Here is a 16,395-nt window from a genome sequence, read left to right as displayed (position 1 = left end):
GTGGTATCTTGAATTATGTTTGATTTTCTTCTTGAGCTTTCATCCAGTAAGTTTTTTCCCCATTTGGTTATAAAAGAGATTAACCTTTGATTTTTCTTCCCTATAAATTCTTATCGACTTGCTATAAATTGCAAATGAGTCTAATTAAACCTTTTTGTAAAATTTTTACTCTTTCTATTTTCTGGAAGAGGTTGTACAAGATCACATTTTCTATTTTTATTTTTTAAGTGTGTTTTTCTTGGAATTTTGTATTGTCAGCTCATGTCAAATTTACTGGATACAACTGCTTATAGCTTACGGCTATGTCTTTTAAATCTGTAATGATGACCTCTGTTATATTCCTAATGAGGATTGTGTGTTCCTTCTTTTTTTTCTGTATCAGCTTTGCTCGGTGTTTATCAATTTCATTTAAACTTAAAAACAACTCTTCAGTTTTGTTAACAGTCTCTATTTTTAAAATTTTATTAAATTTTGATCTTAATTTTATTTACTTCACTTTACATTACCATTTTTTTAAAAATCTTATAAGGAATAATCAGATTCTGAATTTTACAGCATTTTCTTTTTTTCCACATTTTTAATGTGGAAAATTATCTTTAGATGCATGTTTTGGTGCATCAGATATGTTTGAAAGGTTTATTGAAGTCTAATTTATATACGATAAACTGTTCAACTAAAAAATCTACAATGTGATATGACTTGAACATATGTCTATATTAATGAAACAAGTTAATGAACACAGTTACTTGCAAAAATCTCCATGTAGAGTTATATACTCAGCCTGGCTCTCTCCATGCCACCAAATTGGGTCTCATTACTTGGGCTTCTACTCTCTCCGAAATCCTGTTTTGTTTTCCTTGGGTCTTTAAAGACTTTGAGTAATATCTTTACTATCTTCTATTTTTCCTATTTTTTAGTAGGATGATTACACTAAAATGTCTGGTCTGCCATTACTGGAAGCAGACATCTCTACAAATACTATTTTTTGTGAAATATCTATTAGTTTGTAATAGTTTTGCTTCTTTAGGGTAATTATTCCAAACTAGATAGTAACAAGATAAATAAATTATTTAAGGCAAATGTTCTTCTTGATAATTCAATCCTTTGTGTCATCATCTGCCTAATCTACTTTCATTTAAAAATTTCATTGAGCCCTAGCTGGTTTGGCTCAGTGGATAGAGCGTCGGCTTGCAGACTGAAGGGTCCCATGTTCAATTCTGTTCAAGGGCACATGCCAGGGTTGCAGGCTTGAGGGGCATGTGGAAAGCTGCTGATCAATGATTCTCTCTCATCATTGATGTTTCTATCTCTCTCTCCTTCTCTCTTTCTCTCTGAAATCAATAAAAAATATATTTAATAAAATTTAATTGAATCCATAAATGTTTCTCCAATTCCCAACATGTGCCAAGTGTGGTCCATCTATTACAGGTGTATTGTTGGGTCACTGCCTAATGTGGAAACAGTAAAGTAAATAAGTAAATATATTAGAGAAGATAAGGGCTAAAATACAGGTATGTATCTGAGGAAAAAATATTGAAGAATTAACAGAAGCAATTCTGACAGAAAAATTACCAAGTGAAGACCCATGGAACTCAATAGGGTATTGGCAGCTATTTTTCCTCTTGAGTGATCTACAGGTTCAGGTAGTTTACTTAGAGACAGAACAAGGAGCAGAACTTCCAACAAACTGACCAGATCACAGAGAAAACAGATTTCAGGATTTTCTAATCAGCATCTATGTGGGTTATAGAGCAGGAGAAGAGGCTGTGAATTCTGCTGGGTTTGAGTGAGACACTGAGGGCTATGGTTTGGAAGCAACAGTAAACCTGAAACTAACCAGCTCTTAACAGGCTCAACTTGGAATCATTTGAATATGTTTGAAAATGATAGTGCCATTAGTTGCTCAGACTGAATAAAAATAAAGTTAAATCATCCTACAATTTTCTTATATAGTTGCTTGCATACAGTTGAAAATGGCCAGGATAAGTAGGGGAAAAGAACATGTGATCAAAATTCAAATGATACTTACCTGGCAGGGGAGATAGCATGATCATGAAGGTGGTTTTCCCGGGGTGAGGTTTATCCATTGCACTCCAGATAAGCTGACCCCTGCGATTTCCCCAAATGTGGGAAACTCGACTGCATAATTTGTGGTAGTGGGGGACTGCATTCGCGCTGACCCCTGGTTAAAAAAAAATTCAAATGAAACAGCGGATAATGGGAGTAGAACCACAAGTTAACAAGATAAAGGACCTCTTAGATGCTGGGGTCCAACCCCAGCAGGTCCAGGGGTCCCCAAAGGTGTGGACGGAGTCAGCGAAGAAGGAATGATACGGAGATAGCGTTCAGTTGATCAGCAGCCTAGCCAGGATCTCCAGCCAAGTTCTGGTCTGGATCTCCAGCGAAGTTCTGGTTAGGATCTCCAGCCAGGTTCTGTGGCCAGTTGTCTTGCTAGGTTCTCCAGCCAGGTTCTCCAGGTTCTCCAGCCAGGTTCTGTGTCCATGTTTTCTTGCTAGGTTCTCCAGGCAGGTTCAGTAGCCAGGTTCTAGTCAGGTTCTCTTGCCAATTTCTGTAGTCAGGTTCAGTCCAGGATCTTTTGCCATGTTCTCTCCAGCGAAGTTCTTCTGTCTCTAGAGAACGTTCTGTGGAGGTTCTGTGCCTAGGTTCTGTCTCTCTTGGTTCCGTATTCTAAGTTCTGTGTCTTGCTGTCTTATTACATCTGTATTTATACCAGTTGATTCAATCCTATCAATCTCTATTACAAAGGTTAGGGCGTTTCTTATCTCCATTCCAGGGAGTAAAGATTATGTAGCTTAAGCATGATTGTTTGTAGTTAAAGTGATTAATTACCCACCTGGCACTAGTTAAGAGGTTTTATTCCCTCCCTAACTTCAGGGGAAAATCCCTACCTGGGGAAACAACCTTTCTCAGAGACCTTGGTTAAAACACATAGTGCCAAGAAGGTGAGCAAACATATTAAGAAGAGTATGCCATATATGCCAGGTCCCTTGAAACAGCAAGCATGGACCGGCTCCCGGCACTTAGATATGCATTAAAAATGCCTGATATGTTCAAATACATAGAAGACAAAGTTAAGAATTTTAGCAGAAAAATAAAATTACCAAAAAATCAGGTGTTGTTTTATGTATTTTGAAGTTCTGTAGTTAGGTGCCTAAACATTTAGGATTATTATCTTCCTGACAAATGTATGTGCTAATCATATGAAATGCCCCTCTATATCTACCAGTTATATTCTGTTTCTTGAAGTCTATTTTGGCATTGATGTACCCAATAAAGCTTTCTTCTGCTTAATTTTACATGGTATATTATTTTTTATAGTATTACTTTCATGCTGACAGTGTCTTATAATTTAAATTACTTTACATATAAACAACATAATTGGGTCCCACATGTCCACACATTCTTTAACATCTTTTCCTTTATGTGATGAGTTTATGGCTCCTCCAAGGATTCTGGGCCAAGTTTGGTGAACTTCATACCAACACAGTGCAACAATTGATGCTACAGAAATTCCTGGGCTGAAATTCCAGCCAACTCGCATTACCAACCTCCACCAACAGAGGGCGCCACTTTGGTCTTCCTGCCAGTGCTGTTAAGCATTTCCCTGCTTCTCAGTTTCCATCAAGAACCATTTCCCTTCAACTTTTGAACTTTCAGCAGCACCATAAGTGAACAGGTTGTAATGTAAATGACTAGGTTGTAAAGTAAAGTAACAAATTGTAACAGACAGATTGTCTCATATTTGTTTATGAGGATGCTTTGTAAATCATAGTTTGGAAAGATAATTTTTCTGGATACAGAATTATATGGATAGTTTTATTTCTTTCATAGTTTTATTTCATAATAAAGATTCTGCTCCATTATCTCAGGTTCTCAATGGCTTCGGTTGAGAGGGCAGTCTTCTTTTAAATTGTCGTTCCTCTGGTGGTAATGTATCTTTACTTCTTAAAGGTTTCAGTTCTGTACACTTTACTAATATTCTTTATGTTGTATATGCATACCGAATATGTAATTTACTATGAAAATATTTTAAAATTTAAATAGCTATTTTATCAATACAAAATTTCCTGTTTGTATAAATAAAAGGATATTTCATTGGTTTTACAATAGCAACAGAAAAAAGCAAACACAAAAAAATTCACATGAAAAATAGCAAAAGCCAAAGTATTCATTTTTCTCTTGCTAAAACATGTAAAAATATGCATAGATTATATACAAATTAAATAATTTAAGCACATTCATAAGAAAAGTATCAAAATGGTTTGTTGTTATAATTGTTCTGACCTTAACATCGAAGTGGATGAGAATCTATAAGACTTCATTGATAAAAAACAACAACAATGAAGTGAAATATTATGTAGAACAAAATATTTCTGTCTACTGTAATTATATAATCGTATATAATAAAGAGCTAATATGCAAATGGTCACCATTTGCCCTCATGCCCTCACACCCTCACACCCTCACACTCTAGCACTGGAACTGCTCAGGCACTCAACATTGGGGAGAGAGGAATGGGGACCAGCCAGGCACAAATGAGCTCATGATAGAGGAATGGGGACCAGCCAGGAACAAATGAGCTCACAAGAGAGGAATGGGGACAAGCCAGTCTGCGTCCCCAGAGAGGGACAAGCTGCCTGCCCCACAGTCCCAGGCACCAGCAGCTGGGACTGAGGCCCGGGAGAGGGACAAGCCACCTGTCCTGCGGTCCTGGGCGCCTGTGGCTACGGCCCACCTGGGCGAAGCTGGCCCAAGTCCTGGGTGCCTGCGGCCTGCCAAAGGGAGGGAAGCCTGGGTCCCTGGTGCAGGGTGAGGCAGAGGTGGTTAGGGGCAATCAGGCCAGCAGGGGAACAGTTAGGGGCGATCAGGCAGGCAGGCAGAGGTAGTTAGGGGTGATCAGGTAGGCAGAGGTAGTAGGGTCAATCAGGCAGGCAGGCAGAGGGGTTAGGGGCAATCAGGCAGGCAGGTGAGCAGTTAGGAGCCAGCAATTCTGGATTGCAAGAGGCAGTTGGACATCCCCCAAGGGGTCCCGGATTGGAGAGGGTGCAAGCCAGGCTGAGGGCCCCCCCCCCCCTCGTGCACAAATTCCATGCCTCTAGTACACAATAAAATTTTACTTTGGGAAACATATCATATTGATGAAAATATTTATATAAGTATATTAAAACTAGAGGCTCTGTACATGACATTTGTGCATTATGGGGAGGGAGGGTCCCTCAGCCCGGCCTGCACCCTCTTGCGGGGTGTGGGCCTAAGCCGGCAGGTGGACATCCCCCAAGGGGTCCTTAGTGCTGCTGCGGAGGCAGGAGAGGCTCCCGCCACCACCACTGTGCTCGCCAGCTGTGAGCACACTGATCACCAGGGGGCAGCTCCTGCGTTGAGCATCTGCCCCCTGGTGGTCAGTATGCATCATAGTGACTAGTCTTTCTGCCATTCGGTCAATTTTCATATTAGGGTTTTATTATATAGGATGCTTCTGTGGTTACCAGCAATCTTTGGCCTTCCCTGACTTGTAACTGCATCATTCCTATCTCTGCCTGTGTTATTACTTGGCCTTTTTCCCTCTCCTTTTTAATATATTGATACCAGACTTTGGGGGGAGTACTAAATGGTACTGTGTTTTTCATCAATGCTTTAAATTTGTTTACCCATTTCAATAGCAATTGCCTTTCTATGGCTGTATCTGACAGAACTTGTCAAACATGTACATAAAAATATATACAGTCCAGCATGGCTCAGTGGTTGAGCATCAATCTATGAACCAGGAGGTCACGGTTCCATTCCCAGTCAGGGAACATGCCCGGGTTGCAGGCTCGATCCCCTGTGTGGGGCGTGCAGGAGGCAGTCGATCAATGATGCTCTCTCATCATTGATGTTTCTAACTCTCTCTCCTCCTCCCTTCCTCTTTGAAATAAATAAAAATATATTTAAATATATATATGTATAAAAGGCAAAAATGTATTTTTAATAGACTATATTGTGTTCATGCTGTACTGTGCACTGCAGATTTAGCACCTAATCAGATAAATCTTAAATAATTGCAGAAGGTATCTCTAGGACATATTTTTAATAAAGAGCAAGCAAATTATAATTTATTTAATGTGTTCACAAGCATATAAATGTATTATTTATATAAATGCATATTCATATGTATATTTGTTAAAGTACAGTCTTTACTGCTAATCATGTTTTTTTTTCTATGAAATATATGTATCTGTATTTTTTGAAAATTTTCCACTGAGTGCACATCTTATCTGTAATCAATTAAATAAAAAACTGTCACATAATAGCATATTACTAATGATTCTTTTGAACCATCTACTTTTTTATTTTTAAAAGTAGTTTAGTACAGTAAGAAGTTATGCTTAAAGCCAGAATTAGAACAGAGCTAGATAAGAAAAAAATTATAAGAAAAATATATAAAATGTATGTGGACCAATAATTTAATTTAGTTGTGAACCATATATAAGAAGCTGACTTCTAATTAATAAGAGCAATCATTAAACTGCAAATTGTCACAAAGAATGCTCTTTTTACTGTTCTAGAATTAAATGTCAAGTTTAATGTAGAGTTTATTTAATATTCAGGGGCCTATGTTGCCATGATATCAGAAAAAATGTGAGTAATCAAGTTTAAAATCCTCAATTTTTATCTGATCAGTATGTGGAAAAAGACTTAAAACTATGATCTTATGTAGGATTTTCATGCCATTTTTTATGATGTATACAAAATGTTTAGTAAGAATTGCTGTTCTCAGATAAATTTTACTATATGGAATCTAACAATGGTGTTAAATGCAGTTATTAATTCTAATTTATTACAAATAGATTATTTTTTTCAAAACCAAATACATAAACGTATTAATCAGAAATTGCAGTTAAATTATATTTTTTTCTTTCATATAGATTGTTTTTAGATATTCTGATAATATAAATATACAATCTCTAAATAAATTTGTATTTCTTTCTTTCTTTCCAATCATTTATGCATTTTAAAATTTTCCCCTACAATATTGACCTGATTATGACCTCCATAAAATGTTAAATAGACTGGTAATTGTAGGTATCTTTACCTCTATCCTGATCTCAGGTTGTGTTTTTCAGTATTTCATCATTAATTATGATATTTGCTATAGTATTTTTGAGGTTTTTTTACTTATAACTGGATAGTAAAATGGTTTCTCTGAATCCGTTGTGATAGTGACATGATTTTTTCTTTTGTCAAAGAGATTCAATTTTAAATCGTTAAGCCACTATGAAACCATTCTTGAATTAAACTCATTTTGTCCACGGTTATTATAATTGAAGTGTGTTCAAATTCTGTTTTTTAAGACTGAGGATTTTTTTTTATATGTTATCATGATGAAACAGGAAATTTGAACTGGAAACTTGCAGTGTTCCCCTGGGCAGTATGGTTCCCAGGTCCTTGTCTGGTATAGTCGAAGAATGAAACTGTGGACAAAAGGTGGTAGAGCAAAGGTGGAAATTTATTGAGAAACAAGCACAGACTCCCACGTGGGGAGGGGGAAAGAGTCCCACTGAGTCCCTTTTCCCTATCTACACTAATAAAAGAGAAAAATGGTAATTGGCGTACGGCGATACCGTTTTCATTGGCTAATCAGGGCTATATGCAAATTAACTGCCAACTAAGATGGCGGTTAACTGCCAACAAGATGGCGGTTAATTTGCATATGTAGGCACAATGCAGGGAGGCGAAACGGAAAGCCGGAAGAAGCCCCCTGCCACTGACAGTGATCGGAAACCCAGGGGGGAGCTAAGAGCTGGGGGGCAGGGCAAAGGCGGCCCTGGGGCCGCCTTTGCCCTGCCCCCCAGCCATGATCGGAGAATCAGGCGCCTTTGCCGCCCTGGCCAGTGATAGCAGGAAGTAGGGGTGGAGCCAGCGATGGGAGCGGGGCAAGGTCAAAGCTGGCAGTCCCGGGAGCTAGGGGTCCCTTGCCTGGGCCTAAAGCGGAGCCCACGATCGCGGCGCCCCCGCCCCCGCTGCCACTGCAGGTCCCCGCTGCCCGGGCCGGACGCCTAGGCCAGAGGCGTTAGGCCTGGGCAGGGGCGGAGCCTGCAACCGCGGGGAGCTGGGGGCCCCCTGCCCAGGCCTGGCACCTCTGCCGGAGGCCGCAGGCCTGGTCAAGGGGCAGATCCGGTGATTGGTGATCGGAGGGTGATGAGGGTCAACTCCTCTGGCCGAGGAGCCTGGGCGAGGGGCGGAGCCGGGGATTGGGGGGGATATGATGGTCCCCTTGCTCAGGCCTGAAGCCTGGGTCAGAGGCGTCAGGCTTGGGCGGGGGGTGGAGCAAGCGATCAGGGGGAGATGGGGGTCCCCTGCCCAGGCATGATTCCTGGGCCAGAGGCCTCAGGCCTGGGCGGGGGCCAGAGCCAGTGATCGGGGGGAGATGGGGGTCCCCTGTCCAAGCCTGACACCTCTGGCGGAGGCGTCAGGCCTGGGCAAGGGGCCGATCAGGCGATCGGAGGGTGATGGGAGTCAACGCCTGAGGGCTCCCAGTATGTGAGAGGGGGCAGGCTGGGCTGAGGGACACTCTCCCCCCCACATACACCCAGTGCACGAATTTCGTGCACCGGGCCCCTAGTGGTTTATAAAGGCTGCAGGTTTTGTGCCTCAATATCCCCTCTGATTGGTCACTATCCTCTTTGACTTGGTCACTATAGCAACTCCTGAGCTCAAGTCTCATGTGAAGGACATAAGGTTCCCTCCTTCTTCTCCCTTATTGTTCTCATATTCCCTCTGGATTTTCTTCCTCCCTCTTATTTTGTAACTGTGTACCTTTTGCTACTCCCAGCTCCCTTGTCTTAGAGAAATGTAACTTCTGCTGCTCTCTTGTCTTATGTAACTTCTGCTGCTCCCTTGTTTTATGGAAATGTAACTTCTGTCACTTCCAGCTGCCTTGTCTTACGGAAATGTACCTTTTTGCAACTCAGTAGCCCTGTGTTTTTTCCATGGACCCCTTAATTTTTAAAAATTTCCTAAACCTGCCAATTTCACCCCTAAATATTCCTTTCAATGAAATATAGCAACCATTGATTTTCCTTTCTTTCAATGTCTTTATCAGTTCAGTGTAAAATTTATATAATTAAATATTTTGTTGAGTGTTTTTTACTGTATGTGGTTTTTTGTTGTTGTTGTTGTTTTTTTGACCATGGCTCTTTGTGGAAGAGGTTGTGCAAGATTGGTGGTATTTATTTCTGAATTTTATGGAAAAGTTCACACAATTAGGCCTCAGGCCATAGAAATAATTTGTAGGAAGGATTTTCATTGTGGATACAATTTAATTCAAACTTATAAGATTTTCTATATTTCTTGTTTTATTAAGCTATTGTTTTTTTCTGGAATTTTCTCATGACATATGATTTCAAATCTATATACTAGTAATAAAAGTCTAAGCAACTTTTACAGTGGAACATCCAGAATGACTGGTCACTATGATGCACACTGACCACCAGGGGGCAGACAATCAATGCAGGAGCTGCCCCCTGGTGGTCAGTGTGCTCCCACAGGGGGAGCACCTCTCAGCCAGAAGCCGGGCTCATGGCTGGCAAGTGCAGCAGTGGCACTGGGAGTCTCTCTCACCTCCAGGCAGCACTAAGGAGCAGCAAACTGAGCGGTAAGGAGCTGCAAGCAGGCAGGTGCTAAGGAGCAAGGAGTCGGACTATGAGAGAGCGCAGGTTGGGCTGAGGGACCTCTCCCAGTGCATGAATTTTGTCCACCAGGCCTCTAGTATTATATAAGGGACTCCAGCATCTATAGTGATGATCCACTCTCTATTCCTTGTATTGATTATGTTATACCTATCTTCTATTTTTGTGGTCAGTCTTGCCAGGAATTATAATTTTTTAATCTCTTGTAAAAAATTGACAATATTTGGATTTGTTGATCTTTGTATTTTTTTTCTGAATTTCATGAAGCGATTCTGATTTTCTTTTATTACTATTATTGTTCCAGGATGTGGAATCTTTTTTCTGCCAAGGGCCACTTGGATACTTATAACATTCAAGGGCCATACAAAATTATCAACTTAAAAATTAGCCTGCTATATTTGGTCAAACATTTAATTAACTCACCCCTAATGCCTTGGCAGGTCAGAACAAATGATTTCACTGGCCTTATATGTTCCCAGGGCTGGGCATTCCCCACCTCTCATTTAAATCAATTCTTTTATTCTCAATTTTTGAGGTGAGTTATCAGATATTAACTGCAGGATTTATATTTTGCTTTCAATGCTAAAATATTTCTTCAGGTATATACTTTGGTGGCTCCCACACATTTTAAGAGCTTTTCTTATATATAGTTGACTTAAACCACACATTAAATAATATAACTTCTAAGATATCTATATATTTTTGAAATCACCCCAACAATTAAGATGATGAATATATTCATCCCCCTCCCAGGTTTCCATGAACATCTTTAGATTTTTTCCCCCTTTCTGATCCAGCCCAAGCTCTTCCTCTTTTTCATGTGTGAACATTCTTACACAATTTTTTTATGTGCATACCCACTTTCATTTTCCTGGATAAATATCAAGGAATGGAATGGCTGGGTCACATGATATGTGTATCTTTAAGATACTTTAGAAAACACCAAAGTGCTTTGTAATCTGATTATATGATTTTATACCCTACTAGCAATGTATGAATGGCACAGTTGCTCTCTATACTTGTTGGCATTTGTTATGGTTAGTATTCTTAATGGTAGTGATAGGGGCAGAAATAGAATATTGGGGACCAGCTATAGTTGTAAGAAATGTTAACCATGCTCTGTTAACCGTGATTGTTTTATTTTGATTAAAGAAGGCACATTCTAACCCGCCTGGAAGTTGCATGTGGGACCTGGGAGCTCACCTGGAAATGTGGCCCGTCCTCCCTATCCAGGAGCTGCCTATCATCATCGAAAGATGAACAACCTTGTTGCAGAAACCAGGGCCTCCAGCCCTTTGAAGATCCCCAGCCCTTTGCACATTGCCAGCCCTTTGAAGGCCCCTAGTCTTTGCATACCTGCAGGCCTTTACAACTCTCCAGCCTTCATTACCAGTAAACTGTGCATTTGGGGTAACTTTTGCCTACTTTCCCACGTAATCTTTGTCCTCCTGCCCAATATAAGCAGCTGGCTTATGGTGGGGGGCAGAGCAGATTTTTGTGGATGACCTGCTGCTCTCCCATCCTGCCGGCAGTATTGGAATAAAGGCTCATATATGATTCAGCCCTGTCTCTGCTGAATTGGATCAAGTAGTGAGAAGGCAGCCCAGACCCATTGATTGTCCAGTTTCAGTAGCACTCTGATAGGTGTACAAGTGGTGTGTCAGTGTCACTGTAAATTACTTGGGTGTAACTAAGTCTTTGTTCTTTCTGTCCCAGGAATCCCTAGTAAATGGAAAACATAGATAGCAGGCCTGATGCTAATTTTTTGTTCCCATTAATGTTTTGCTTCTATAGTTATTTTTTATTTATATATTGAAAGGAGTTTTTAGGGGTGAAATAGGCAGGTTTAGGAAATTTTAGAAACTAAGGAGTCCATGGAAAAAGCACAGGGCTACAGAGCTGCAAAAGGGTACATTTCCATAAGACAAGGGAGCTGGGAGCTGCAGAAGTTACATTTCCATAAGATAAGGGAGCTGGGAGTAGCAAAAGGTACACATTTACAGAATAAAGGGAAGGAAACCCTCATTCAAAGAGGGAGGAGGAAAGCCCAGAGGGAACATGAGAACAATAAAGGAGAAGAAGGAGGGAACCTTATGTACTTCATATGAGACTTAAGCTTGGGAGTTGCAAATCAAAGGGGAATAGTGACCAATCAGAGGGGATATTGAGGCACAAAAAACTGCAGCCTTTATAAAGTGTGGAAAAGAGACTTGGTGGGACTCTTCCCCCTCCCCACATGGGAGTCTGTGCTTGTTTTTCAATACATTTCCACCTTTGCTTTACCATCTTCTGTCCATCATTTCATTCTTCGACTCTGATGGACAAAGAGCCCGTGAAATCATCCTGCCCAGGGAAACACGTCATGTTCCAGTCCAAACTTTCCGGTATCATTATGAGAAACTATAGGAGTAATTAGAGCAGCGGTTCTCAACCTGTGGGTCGCGACCCCTTTGAGGGTCGAACGACCCTTTCACAGGGGTCGCCTAAGACCATTGGAAAACACATATATAATTACATATTGTTTTTGTGATTAATCACTATGCTTTAATTATGTTCAATTTGTAACAATGAAAATACATCCTGCATATCAGATATTTACATTACAATTCTTTTTTTAAAAATATATTTTATTGATTTTTCACAGAGAGGAAGGGAAAGGGATAGAGAGTTAGAAACATTAATGAGAGAGAAACATCCATCAGCTGCCTCTTGCACACCTCCTACTGGGAATGTGCCCACAACCAAGGTACATGCCCTTGGCCAGAATTAAACCTGGGACCCCCCCCCAGTCCGCAGGCCGATGCTCTATCCACTGAGCCAAACCCGTTAGGGCTACATTACGATTCATAACAGTAGCAAAATTACAGTTATGAAGTAGCAACGAAAATAATTTTATGATTGAGGGTCACCACAACATAAGGAACTGTTTTTAAAGGGTTGTGGCATTAGGAAGGTTGAGAACCACTGAATTAGAGGTTTGGGTGATTTTACTTCCTCCAGGGAACATTTACTTTTGCTTCTGGAAGGCAGTTAGGTTAGGGACAGTTCATCTTATTACAATCAGAGACTGAGTCTTTTAAATCTGTGTCTCAGATTTTGTGAACAGTTTTTTTTTTAAATTTTATTTTAGGTTCATTTTGACCTTTAAAGATGCTGCTGCTTCCCAGGTCCTTTCTGCCTGGAGGTGGGGGTGAAGGGCATTGTTGAGACTGCTGGAAGCCCTGATCAACTCTCAGCTTCCTGTGTTCTAATCACCTCCTTTGAATCAGCAAAAGATTTGTGGGGAAAAGAGCTACCAAATTCGTAGCTCTTTTCTGAGATCCCATTTCTGCAGATGCTTGCTCCCTTGGGTTTGTGGTACTGTAACCGGACAATCAATGGGTCCGGGCTGCCTGTCATTACTTGATCCAATTCAGTAGAGACAGGGCTGAATCATATATGAGCCTTTATTCCAATACTGCCGGCAGGATGGGAGAGCAGCAGGTCATCCACAAAAATCTGCTCTGCCCCCCACCATAAGCCAGCTGCTTATATTGGGCAGGAGGACAAAGATTGTATGGGGAAGTAGGCAAAAGTTACGCCAAATGGACAGTTTACAGGTAATGCAGGCTGGAGAGTTGCAAAGGCCTGCGGGTATGCAAAGGCTAAGGGCCTTCAAAGGGCTGGCAATGTGCAAAGGGCTGGGGGTCTTCAAAGGGCTGGGGGCTCTGGTTTCTGCAACAAGGTTGTTCATTTTTCGATGATGATAGGCAGCTCCTGGATAGGGAGGACGGGCCACATTTCCAGGTGAGCTCCCAGGTCCCACATGGAACTTCCAGACAGGTTAGAATTTGCCCTCTTTAATCAGAACAAAACAAGCACGGTTAACAGAGCATGATTAACATTTCTTACAACTATAGCTGGTCCCCAATATTCTACTTCTGCCCCTATCAGTGCCTCTGCACCAAATGTTTAATATCTTTCAGCTTTCCTAGTTTTTTTCTCAGGAGGAAGATTGGGCAGAAATGTCTTGTCTACCATAATTGGAAGAAGATGGCTCTGCACATATTGCTTTTTGAAATGTGATTTAGTTTTAATTATTTTTCCTGCTTTAGTCAATTATCTCATCTTTTTCCAAAAGGTTTCTTTAGTTCCCTCCATGTGCGAGGTATGCAGGTATGTTATTGAAATATAGCCTAATGGAAAACGGACATGTAAATATGGAGTATATTATAGAAGATAAGTTTTGTGGTAAATTTTTATGCTAAAATAATAACCAAAATGTAACTTATACCTATTTGTATTGTATTTACTGGTTATTCAAAAGTATCACATGATTTCACTCATAGGTGGAATCTAATGAACAAAATAAACTGATGGACAAAATAGATCCAGAGACATAGAAGCATGAACAGTCTGACAAATCTCAGATGGAAGGTGGGGGTGGGTGGGTGGGTGGAGAGAGATTAACCCAAGAATTTATATGCACAACCCATGGACAGAGACAATAGTGTGGTTAAGGCCTGTGGCAGGGGGTGTGGGGGAGGAAGGATGGGTGTGGGGTGGAGGGGGTCAATGGGGAAAAAAGGGGAGACAGCTGTAATACTTTCAACAATAAAGATAAATTTTTTAAAAGAGAAGAAAAAAAGAAGTTACTTTATAATTTAATTAATAACAATAAGAAGCACAATGAACATTTATTGGGCATCATTCTGGGTGATTGTCATAGACCAATTCATTTTGCCTCATAACAATCATACTTTGAGTGTACATTTATGTTCTTCAGAGACAGAAACTAAGGAGCAAAGTAGCTTATTGTCCAAGATTTTGAACAGAACCAGAATGTATATACTAGTACCTACCATCTAAATGAAGAGCTACTCAAGAGGGGAGGGGCTTGGGGGACTGAGTGAAAAGGTGAAGGGATTGAGAAGTACTGGTGGTAGTTACAAATTAGTCACAGGAATATCAAGTTAAGCACATGAAATATAGTCAATAATATTATAATAACTACGTATGGTGCCAGGTGGGTACGGGAAATATCGGGTGGGAACACTTTGTAAAGCATATGATTGTCTAAAACCACTATGCTGTACACCTGAAACGAATATGAAATAAAGTTGAATGTAAAGTGTAATTGAAAAAAAATGGACATATGAATCTTTAAATGATCTTGATCTATTAGATTAAGATAGTACCAATTCATATATGTGTAACCTCGCAACAGGATGATATCACTTATTCTCCCTTTACTTTTTATTCTTTTGTCAAATATTTTATTTAAATTTCTTATTTAAAAACATAAACTGATTATATCTAACTTATTTTTTTGCTCTTTTATTTTCCTAAATTTAATTTGTTGTATATTCAGTTAAATGAATAAAGCTTACATTTACAGTTAGATTAATTTTGCAAATTATGCTTATACATCTAAAGTACTATTTATCATTTTTACTTCAAGGAATCATTTTTATTTTTTTTTTACAAAAAATAAAAAAAAGCCCTGGCCAGCTTGGCTCAGTGGATTGAGCGGCAGCCTGTGGACTGAGGGGTCCCAAGGTTCGATTCCGGCCAAGGGCACATGCCTGGGTTGCGGGCTCAATCCTCAGTGGGGGGTGTGCAGGAGGCAGCCGATCAATGATTCTCTCTCATCATTGATGTTTCTATCTCTCTCTCCTTCTCCCTTCCTCTCTCAAATCAATAAAGAAATATATATATAAAAAATAAATAAATAAAGTAGTCTTTTATATTTATCTACAAAATTCTTCTTCTTTCTTTTCTTTAGTTTCTCTCAGGTATTTTTCTGTTTTTGTTTATTTTTTTTTTCTATCAGCTTGAAGAACTTCCTATAGTTTTACATATTATTTTTTAACTGGAAAATTGTCTCTTTTGTTTATGTGTCTGTATCTTATTTCATTCTCCATTTGAATGGATAATTTGGGGGAATAAAGAATTCTGGGTTGATAGTTTTATTTTATTTTTTCAACACTGGAAAGATGCTACTCCATTTCTGCCATTTCTCTAAGGATTCTGTTGAGAATACAACCATCATCTTCTAAGTCATTGTTTTTGCTAACTAATGTGCTTTATTTTTCAGAATTTTTTGCCAGTTTACATTTGTACACTTCACTGAAATATGTATATTTCACATAGATGTCCAAGATATATTTTACTGATAAAACATTTTAAAAATTTGCCCTGACCAGTTTGGCTGTGGATAGAGCATCGGCCTGCGGACTCAAGGGTCCTGGGTATGATTCCAGTCAAGGACATGTACCTTGGTTGCGGGCACAACCCCAGTGGGGAGTGTGCAGGAGGCGGCTGATCGATGTTTCTCTCTCATCGATGTTTCTAACTTTCTATCCCTCTCCCTTCCTCTCTGTAAAAAATCAATAAAATATATCTTAAAAAAATTTAAGTGACTTTATCAATCCAGTATTTTGCATTTGTATAAATAAAAATAATTTATTGGATTGACAAGAGCAACAAAACAAAAACAAAAAAATCTCACGTAAAAATATTTTACAAAATCAAAAATGTCCAATTTTATTTATTGATTGATTGATTTGAGAGAGAGAGAGAGAGGGAGGGAGAAAGAGAGAAAGAAAGAAACATTAATTTGTTTTCCATTTACTTATACATTCTTTGGTTGATTGTATGTGCCCTGACCTAGGTTTGAACATGCAACCTTGGCATATCAGGATGACATTCTAACCACCTGAGCTAC

The 16,395-nt window shown here is 39.7% G+C and overlaps 1 non-coding gene across 1 annotated transcript; it reads left to right on the top strand.

Annotated features, from left to right (window-relative positions):
* Window positions 1-2,021: 2,021 nt before the first annotated feature.
* LOC118654879 lies at window positions 2,022-2,185 on the top strand. Its single transcript, XR_004967134.1, has one exon. It is a non-coding gene; the product is annotated as a U1 spliceosomal RNA (small nuclear RNA).
* Window positions 2,186-16,395: the final 14,210 nt, after the last annotated feature.

The sequence above is a fragment of the Myotis myotis genome, unplaced genomic scaffold, assembly GCF_014108235.1.
Source record: "Myotis myotis isolate mMyoMyo1 unplaced genomic scaffold, mMyoMyo1.p scaffold_m19_p_4, whole genome shotgun sequence".
NCBI lineage: Eukaryota > Metazoa > Chordata > Mammalia > Chiroptera > Vespertilionidae > Myotis > Myotis myotis.
Note: the sequence above shows the minus strand (reverse complement) of the source record. Positions and strands in the feature narration are given on the sequence as shown.